The 9,441-nt window shown below is 51.6% G+C and overlaps 1 long non-coding RNA gene across 1 annotated transcript; it reads left to right on the top strand.

Annotated features, from left to right (window-relative positions):
* Positions 1-1,525: 1,525 nt before the first annotated feature.
* LOC119804929 lies at positions 1,526-3,123 on the top strand. The gene is made up of 3 exons (XR_005283858.1): positions 1,526-2,411; positions 2,616-2,916; positions 3,004-3,123. It is a non-coding gene; the product is annotated as an uncharacterized LOC119804929 (long non-coding RNA).
* The last annotated feature ends 6,318 nt before the right edge of the window (positions 3,124-9,441 follow it).

Here is a 9,441-nt window from a genome sequence, read left to right as displayed (position 1 = left end):
CAAGTGCAGCAGGCACAGGGCAGTGGGAGGACGTCAGTACTCTGCAGCCTCAGGGCAAGCGGAGGCAGCTCCAGGTCGGGAGAAGGACCCACACAGCCATCAGGAACCTATTGAGCAGGACAGCCACTCAGCTCTGGCACGAAGCATACCGGAGGAAAGTGGATCTGCAGGGAAATAAACCTGGTCCTTGAACCTCTACCTGTCCTGGGAGTGGCAGGAGATGGGAGTGGCAGGAGACACCCCCGCCACACACACACACACACACACACACACACACACACACACACACACACACACACACACGGAGTACGTAAAGAGCTGTATCTACACTTAGAGAAATGACCCAAACAAAAGGCTTAGTGCAGTACACATTTATCATCTTAGAGTCCTGCTCGTCAGAGTCTAGAGCAAAGCATTGTTGGGGGCTGAATGCCTCATAGAAACCATTGGGCCCACTCGCTCTCCAGTTTCTCCAGCTGATTGCCGTCCTTGATGGTCAGTCCCTCCCTTCCATGACTGTCTCCTACCAATGACCCAGACCCTCCCATCCCCAGACCCTCCCATTCTCAGACCCTCCTGTCCCCAGACCTTCCTGTGTCCTTTTCAAGATCACCCTAGTGATTCGTATTGAGTTCACCCAAAAAACTCAGAATAGTCTCTCCCCTCCCCCAGACAGGGTTTTTCCGTGTAGCCTTGGCTGTCCTGGAACTCGCTCTGTAGACCAGGCTGGGCCTATAACTCAGAGATCTACCTGCCTCTGCCTCCTGAGTGCTGGGATTGAAGTTGTGCGGCACCATCGCCCAGAAGGAAAATCTTTTTTTCAAGATTTTAACTTAATCCTACCTTCTGAGTCCCTTTCACCATCTGAGGTCAACAGTGGCCATTAAGTTTGTCTGCCAAATCAAGAAGAGAGTGAGGTGACTGTCCCTGCTTTGAAAAACTCACACAGACTATCAGGAAACTCTGAGCCACAGGGCCTCAACAGAAACTGGAGAAGTCTTGGGCGGGGTTCTAAAGATCAGAGGCAATACAAGGTGGGGACTCACATAAAATGTCATTATCATCATCCTCACGTTCTGTGCCTAGAGGCTTATCTAACAGATTTTTCCTGATTGGTAGGGAGGACAGCAGGCCACCCCAGAGAAATCAGTGTGGCCAGGAGACCTTGCCTATCGAGTATTTGTCTCTGGGGCTTTGGGGAGGGCCAAACAAGACTTCAAAGCTTTGGTCACTTTTGATAAAAGCTAACCTGGATGGACCTTTACATAGAAGATGGGGATGAGTTTTTGCTTTTTCAAGTGAGGCAGGTCACACACTAAAACTGCAGGGACCAAATGCTACCAAGGGTCCCCTTAGGTTTCCCAGAACTGTGCTGGCCGATATGATGACCACTGGTCACCATGGCTAGTTTAATTAATTATTTAATTAAGACAAGATTTTCCATTGCCCAGGCTGGCCTCCAACTCACTATATGTAGCCAAGGATAGCCTTGAGATTCCTGGTCATTCTGGCTCCACCTCCCAAATGTGCTGATACTCCCAACTATACAACGTCATGGAATCCAAGCCCTGGGCATCCTGGATGCCAGGCAAATACTTTACCCATGGCTAAATAGTAAACACTTGGTTTCCTGGTGACGCCAACCAGAGTATAAGCATTCAAATTTCACACCACATTTCACAGTGTGAACCAGTTCAGGCACCAGCATGGAATGTTCTGGTGGACAGTACAGCTACCTTAACTGCCTGTGCTCTGCTCTCTGGCTGTCTAGCTAATGCACCCATGGCCAGGAGCAACCCATTTGGGTAAGATGTCACTTGCCAGGGCCATCCTAGGAGAGGGGAGCTTTGACAGAACTTGGATGTTTAGTTACAGGATTCATGCCTCAGTGTCTCAGACAAGACCTCAGAGGGAATAGAAGGTGCCTTCTTGTTGGAGGGTAGCCCGCAAGGCAAGTTCCCACCTTATCTGACACTGCCTGGAGCTCTTGTCTTCTCTGAATAGCTTATCATCAGGTCTGCTCAGTCCTCTGGGGAGCAGCCCCACCCTTGATGAGCCCAGGACTGGCTGGGTAGGACTACCTCTGTTTTCTACCTCCTACCCAGCGCTTTGGAGACCAAAAGTTCATATTCTAAGCAACTTATAGAAGAGGGAAACCATCCCTCCCTTGTCGGGTCACTGGGGAGAGGGACACTGAAGCTCACATTCACTTGGAAAGCATCTTGCTAGGCACTGATGACATCAGGCAGGATCTCCTGATGGAGTTGGTTTCCAGCCACAGATACTGTTCTCCCTAGCAGCTGATGTCAACCTGAACCAACCAATGGGGAAAGCCCTCTGAGCTTCATTGGCCAGTGCCAACTTACTTAGGACCTTCTTGCGAAGAGCTTGGGACAAAGACCTCAGACAAGGTCAGTTCATGCTTCAGAATCTTGACCGTGTGGGTTTTCCCAGTTGGACCTGGTGAGGTGCATGGGTGGGGGTTTCAGGTCCATTCCTCTGCAAGCTATGCCCGCTATGGCCTTGGGGGACCCCAGGGAGCATGGGAAGAATAGAGCATCCACTGAACCCACCTTCCTGGGCACTCATCAGATTTGCCCACTTCCCTCCCACAGGGATGAAAGTGAACTTGTCCTAGTTCTGAATGGACATATTTTAGAGCTGACTCAGAGCCTTCTAGAGCAAGTTCTAATGGGACCAAGTGAAATTGCAGCAGGAAGAGGAACCAAAGTGCGCTGACTTCCCAAGATGCGACTTCAGAACACAAGTTGAGCAGAAAAACTAACTTGGGTGGTTCTTCCTGCCTCAGAAAAGAGCAAAATAAAAGCCACACGGTCACTGCAATGTCATTAAAGATGGCGGCCTGTTTGTACCTCAGATGGTGCTGTGGTAAAGCCCATGTTTCTCAGTTCTGAAGTAAGAGACGAAAGAGTTTCGGGAAATGGGGGCGGGGAGATTTACACACCATCACTGTTGCCTCCTCTCCTTTGTATGGCCTCACAGCTGCTGAGGACAAGAACCATGTCTCAAGCTCAACCACGGCGGGGCAGTTCATTAAGATGGAGACCTTGCAGCTCATTGCTTTGGAAGAGGGAAGATGGAGAGACAAGGAGGAAATGGGAGGTGGGAGAGAAGAGGGGGGCTTACTTACAGAGGCAAAAAGTAGCATGAACTGTTAAATCAGGAAGTGGCTATAGGTCCTCTCTCTCTCTCTCTCTCTCTCTCTCTCTCTCTCTCTCTCTCTCTCTCTCTCTTTCTCTCTTTGGGGTAGGGAGTTGAGACAGGGTTTCTCTCTGTAGCCCTGGCCATTGTGGAACTCACTATGTAGACCAGGTTGGCTTCAAGCTCACAGAGATCCCCTGCCTCTGCCTCCTGAGTGCTAGGATTAAAGGTGTGTGCCACCGTCACCTGGCTGGTCTTGGTCTTTTGAATTTCTTTATTTATAGATGCTGTTTGACTTAGGATGGCGTCCGATGGGATGAAGCCATCAGAAGTTGACAATATCTTAGTAGCACTCACAGTGAGCACACCTAACTGTGCAAATACCCCTACTTGGCAGCAGAGCACACTGGTAAGGATGTCGAAGCTTCTTGGCATTGTGACAGGTTGGTCTCACCTACAGATGTGCCCAGCTTCATGCATAGCTATCAGGGGCTCCTACAGATGTGCTCGGCTTCATACATAGCTCTCAGGGGCTGATGCAGTCTGTAGGCCTCAGGCTGGACCACCTGCTTAGACGGTCATCCGCATAGCCTCATGGTCATACCCCATGGTGGTGGATAGTGTGGCTGTTTGGTAACAGTGGCCTGTTGTCATTACCCATGCCTCTATGCCTAGATTTCCTTCTATACATTGCCACCCTAGAAAAGGCAAAACTCAGAATTCCAAGTGTATTGTGTTCATGGCATGGTAAAGTTGAAAATGGACAAAGTTGGGCAATCATCAATCCTTGTTTCTACAGAAGCAAAATGAACTCCCTTCTTTCCAGTTGTGTCTTAGGCAACAGCACACAATCTGATGTGACTCCCAATTCTGCCTTTCCTTCTTAGGTCAAGGCTTATAGGACCAATTTCACTTGTGGATGGTTACAGTGTACGCATTCCTTATCCAAAACAGGCATTGCTAATTGATCTGCTAATCAATTGTGGCGCTTTCTCCTGCTGAGCCTAGATTGGCCTTGAAGTTATCGACAACGGCAGTGCGCCAGGCAGCCATGATCAGTTCATCACGAGCCGGTTCTCACCATGAAGTTTCTTTGTTCTTCCTGGTTTTGACTGCTGTTCCTTGGCACCAGGGCCACATGCTTCTACAGTCTGTACCTTCGAAGAGATGTCTCTCCCTGTGCAGCTTCAGGTAGCGGTCCATGGCGAGAGGCACTGCCAAGAGGACTCGGAGGTGGATGAAGAGATGGTATAGCCGTGACTATAGCTCAGTGCTTGGGCAGAGCCTGGGCTCTTGAGAATGCTTGCTGTGGTGCCTCAGTCCGCAAGGAAGAAGTCTTCGGTAACCCCTGGAATTGCTGAGTGATTTGTAGTATTCAGAGAAGGTCCTGTACAGCCTAGATCCTTCTAGATCCTCTAGAAGGTGCCGGCTGGAACCCTGTTCCCTCCCCTTCCATCCACGGCTCTTCCTACCTGGGCACCTAGAATAGCTTTCATTTCAAGATCCACCCTCTTCACCCCTGTTTACCAGTGGAACTTGGAGAGCAGGAAACATCCTTGGCTGCAAGGTAGACATCCCCACCTTATGAACTGAAGGGAGGGCTTCCAGGTCTTAGCTCTTCTGTTTGCCTATGACTGCAACAGTCCATCGCCACAGCGTGCACACACCGGACATCACAGGGTTCGGAGCTGGGGAAGCCTTTGTCAAAGCATGTGCTCCCTCCCTCCCTCCGCCCCTCCCTTCCTCCCTCTTTCCTTCTTTCCTTCCTTCCTTCCCTCCCTCCCTCTCCCCCTCCCTCCCTCCTTCCCTCTCCCCCTCTCTCTTTCTTTCTGATACAAACAGCTGAAGCCCAGAGAGGTGACTGAGGCCGGTTTGTGCTGGAGCTGGGTTCATAAGCCAGGCCTAATGACCTGGACTATTTCCTTGGAACCCCAGGGTCTCCTGGGGGAGGTAAGTAAGCCCATGACTTTGGTGGTGGTGCAGGAGTGGGGTGGGAGTTGGGGGTGGGAGTGGGGTGGTAAACATCTGGCAGCAAAGAAGTCAAGGTGAAGGGAGTGATGAGGGAGTGACGCGTGCAGGTCTCTCAACAGTAGGAGAATACGGACGTCATATCGTCAGTTCTGACCCTGTGCTGGAAACCCCTATCACTTCTCCACGTGGAAACCCCTGCCCTCAACAATTGTTTTTATATCCAGCCGCTGGTGGGGGGAAACGTCGCAGAATTAAAGTTACCAGTGTCTCTTTCTTTTTGTAAGTGTCCTCTGGTTTCCATGGTGCTGAGGTGTATGCTGCAGCCACTCTGAGTCCTGGTGGCAGGCTACTGATGCAGAGACTCACAGAAAGGATACAAGGGACAACGGGATGACCAGGGAGGGAGGAGAGGCCAGTGCAGCAGCTCTAGACACTGGCCGGGCTGCTGACATGCCTGGGGACCCACTCACACTGTGCTGTGGCTGGTGGCTGAGCCTGTCTGGAAAGTCATTTCCTGTTCCCCTTCCCCAGAGTCTGCTGTCCTGAGAGGCAGGTGACTTTTACTGTCCTGTGCTCAGCTGACCTGTCAGAGCCCAATGTTCTTCAACAGGTGGGAAGAGGGCAGGGGGTCTCTCCATAGGGAGGGAGGGAGGACACAATCTCACTAAGCACAGATTAGCTGCTAAGGCCCCTGGGAGCTGGCCATTCTGGCACTGCGGAAGTTAGATGAGGACTGACCAGCAAACAAAAGCTCCTCTCTTTATCCTGAGCTGACCGGAATCAGCCATTGTCACCTGTGTTCAGCAGAGACCAAAACACAGGAGTGATCTTTTCCATGGAGCTTTTGATGTCCCCTGACCAAAGGCCACTGGCCAGGGAAGCCTTGGGAGGATCTGGCGTGCACTGGTTATCCTAAACTGGAACTATTGACAAAAATTAGGAATACTTAGAGATTAATCAAGGGCTGCGTATATGGGGCCCATTGTCAGGGAGGTTTTTGTTTGGCTTCCGGGATTGTCACTAGAGATGACTATCTGGCCTCCTGCGGGTCCTATTTCCTAGGTTGTTTATTGTAGATAAGAGATTGCTGTAGGTTGTGAGTCAGAGTCTGTTTGGAGGTGAGATGGCAGGGAAGAGGCTTGCCTCAGACCCCCACTAGTGAGGGCTCAGTAGGAGCTGCATACACCTGACTGCCTCCAGCACACAGCACCTCTGTTAACAACAAGTGGCCCAGTGTGTTCCCAGAGCTAAGGCCCGCTCCATTCTGTGTCCCCTGCCCCAGCATTACTGTGTCCTCTCTCATCCTTCTCCAGGTGTCCCCGCCCCCCCCCCCCGTACCCACAGTTAGGCAGCAACAATGGAGAGTCTTGGGGTCCCCACCGCCCTTCCTTCCCTTGTTATTACGGAAGCAACTGGGCTCCAAGGTGGGCCTCAACTTAATTTCTGACACACTACATAGAAATGAGTCATGGAGGAAAACTCTAGATTCAGGGTCATTCCCGATGGCAATTTTTCCTGTGTTCTGAGTACATCCCTAATGATTTGCCCAGGTTGTATGGTGTATAGCTCCCACTCCTGCTCTGCACCTCCACGCTGTGCTCCCCACAAACCTCTCTCCCAGGGACATGACTATCTGATGACCCGCGGAGATTAATCAGAGCTGTGTGTGTGCAGTGAGTTTGGGGCTAGCTCTGCAGTGGGGAACACAACTAAAGACAGTAGCTCCCCCTTTCCCAGGGGCTGTCAATAGCCAATAGTTCGGAGATAAAGATAGGCCTCCCTTTCCTTGACTTGGTCTTGTGTGGGCCGAGTCCAGGTAGCCAGAGTTCTGAAGCGATGCTGAGAACCCTTGTGTTCAGTGTAGAAACTAGCACGACATTGCTGACCTCAAGCTTGTAACCTGACCTCTACCTCTCAGATGCTGAGGTGGCAGGCAGGAGTCACCTTGATTGTTTATTTGTCTAATACAGGGTTTTTCATGAAGCCCATGCCAAGCACAAACCTGACATTCTCCTACCTTAGCCTCCTAAGTACTTGGCTCACACATATGTGTCCAGGCGCGGCACACTGCAGTTCTTTGCAGTGCTTGGCCCGCAGGTGTGTGTCCAGGTGCGGCACACTGCAGTTCTTTGCAGTGCTTGGCCGGCAGGTGTGTGTCCAGGTGCGGCGCACTGCAGTTCTTTGCAGTGCTTGGCCCGCAGGTGTGTGTCCAGCATGGCACCCTGCAGTTCTTTGGCATTTACAACAGTCCCATAACTCGATTTTGCTTTGAACAGGAAATGGGTCCTGGCAGTTGTTTCTCTATGCAGAAGGCTCTACCCTCAGGTCCTCAAGACTCCCTAACAGCCATCAGAAGGACTACAGGTCCTGTTTCAGGGCCTTTCTGGGTGTCAGCTCCCCCTGTGCAGCCTGCCTTGGGAGTAGACTAGGAAGGCATGGAGGGGTCTGGCTTTGTAGCTTTGCCCTGGACTTCTTTGGGGTCTGTCTTTACTCTGGGTCAGGGCTGAGGGTAGCTGAAGCATGCTGGGCAGAGCGGCACTGCCAGGACCTTAGGGATGTGGTCAGCAAGTACTTTAGCATCTCTGAGGCAAGAACTCAGACCCTTACAACTAACTGAGGCTAGGATCCTGGCCTCAGTTTCCCTGAGAACAGGGGTCAGACTCAGACTTCTGGCCCTGACCTGGATGGACACCCTTTCCCACCCGCCCCATTCCTCTACCAGGTGATCCCTTTCTTTCTTCCCTACCATCCCGTCTCAGGTGGCTGTAATTTGTCAGGATGCGGAGGCAATTCGAAAGCAGATGGTTGATATCTACCCCTGCTGTTGTAAAGATCGCCAAGGCAGGAGAATGGTGAGTTCAAAGCCAGTCTGGGCGCCACAGTGAGCCCCTGCTTTTATGAAGAGAGCGAAGTAGGGAGACAGCTCAGTCAGTAAAGAGCTTGCTGTATATGCAGGAGAACCCCAGTTTATATTCCTGGTACTGGGGAGACAGACAGGCAAATCCCTGGGACTCAATGGCAGCAAGCCTTGCCGAATTGGCAATTTCGGGTCAGTGAGAGATCTTGTCTTAAAATTCAAGGCGGAGGGCTGGAGAGATAGCTCAGCCATCAGGAGTGCTCGTTGCTTTTGTAGAGGAAGCCAGGTTCAGATTGCAGCACCCACACGGTGGTTCACAAACACCAGTTCTAAAGGATCTTCTGACCTCTGTGGGCACCAGGCATACATGCGGTGCACAGATATACATGCAGGCAAAATAGTCAATCACACAGAAATAACACAGATACAACTAAAAATCAAAGTGGCGAACCGTTCAAGAAGACAGCCAATGCTGACCTCTGGCCCATGCGCTCACGTGCACACTGTGATGAACACACACCTATGTACAACACACACACACACACACACACACACACACAAGTGTAAAATGCAAATATATGTAGAGTCCCCAATTCCCCAAGTTAGGCTTCAATGTTGTCTGTGATGACTGGGAATTTTCTACTTGTTCCCAAGGACAGAGCTGAGACAACACTGCTTGCCCTGTGTCCCCAGTACTCGGCAGCCGTGTCCCCCCCCCTTGCCCCACTGCCCCCCCGCCCCCCCAGCAATGCTGACTGCAGCTTTCCGAGCAGACCAGCAAACCAAGGTTCAGAGAGAAACCTTACTTAAGTACTCAACGTCAGGTGGCTGAGATCAGAAGCCCAGAGTCCCAAGGCGGGGGCGCTCTCTTAGGGGACTGTGCTTCTGGCCCAGCCAGCCTATCTAGGAATCAGGTCGCCGAGGGCCACTCAGGACTGCTTGAGGGAGACAGGAGGAGGCCATCACCTGTCCGTAGACTTTCCCTCCTGTAGCAACTTTTCTGTACGGTTTACTCAACTGGAGATGCCAACAGCTGAGAACATCTTGGATTCAAGGAATTTACCTGAGCATAGTGGCACCCACACAGCGGTCTAACACCACAGGTCCCCTACCCGCTTTGACGTCCCATCTGCCCAGAGTCAACTGCATTTCCTGTGTGAGTGAGTGTGTGTGTGCATGCGTGTGCGTGCGCACACGTGTGTGTGTGTGTGTGACTGTGGGTGCACCTGCCAGCCAGCTCAGGGACCTACTTGTCTCTGCTCCCCTCCCCAGCACAGCTTCCTATCCTGTGTGAGTGAGTGTGTGTGTGTGTGTGTGCATGTGTGTGTGCACGTGTGTGTACGTGTGACTGTGGGTGCACTTGCCAGCTAGCTCAGGGACCTACTTGGCTCCGCCTCCCCAGTGCTGGGATTACTGTGCCACCACATGGTTTTTTGCTCTGCTCTGGTTCA

The sequence above is a fragment of the Arvicola amphibius genome, chromosome 1 (genome assembly GCF_903992535.2).
Source record: "Arvicola amphibius chromosome 1, mArvAmp1.2, whole genome shotgun sequence".
NCBI classification, from domain to species: Eukaryota; Metazoa; Chordata; class Mammalia; order Rodentia; family Cricetidae; genus Arvicola; species Arvicola amphibius.
Note: the sequence above shows the minus strand (reverse complement) of the source record. Positions and strands in the feature narration are given on the sequence as shown.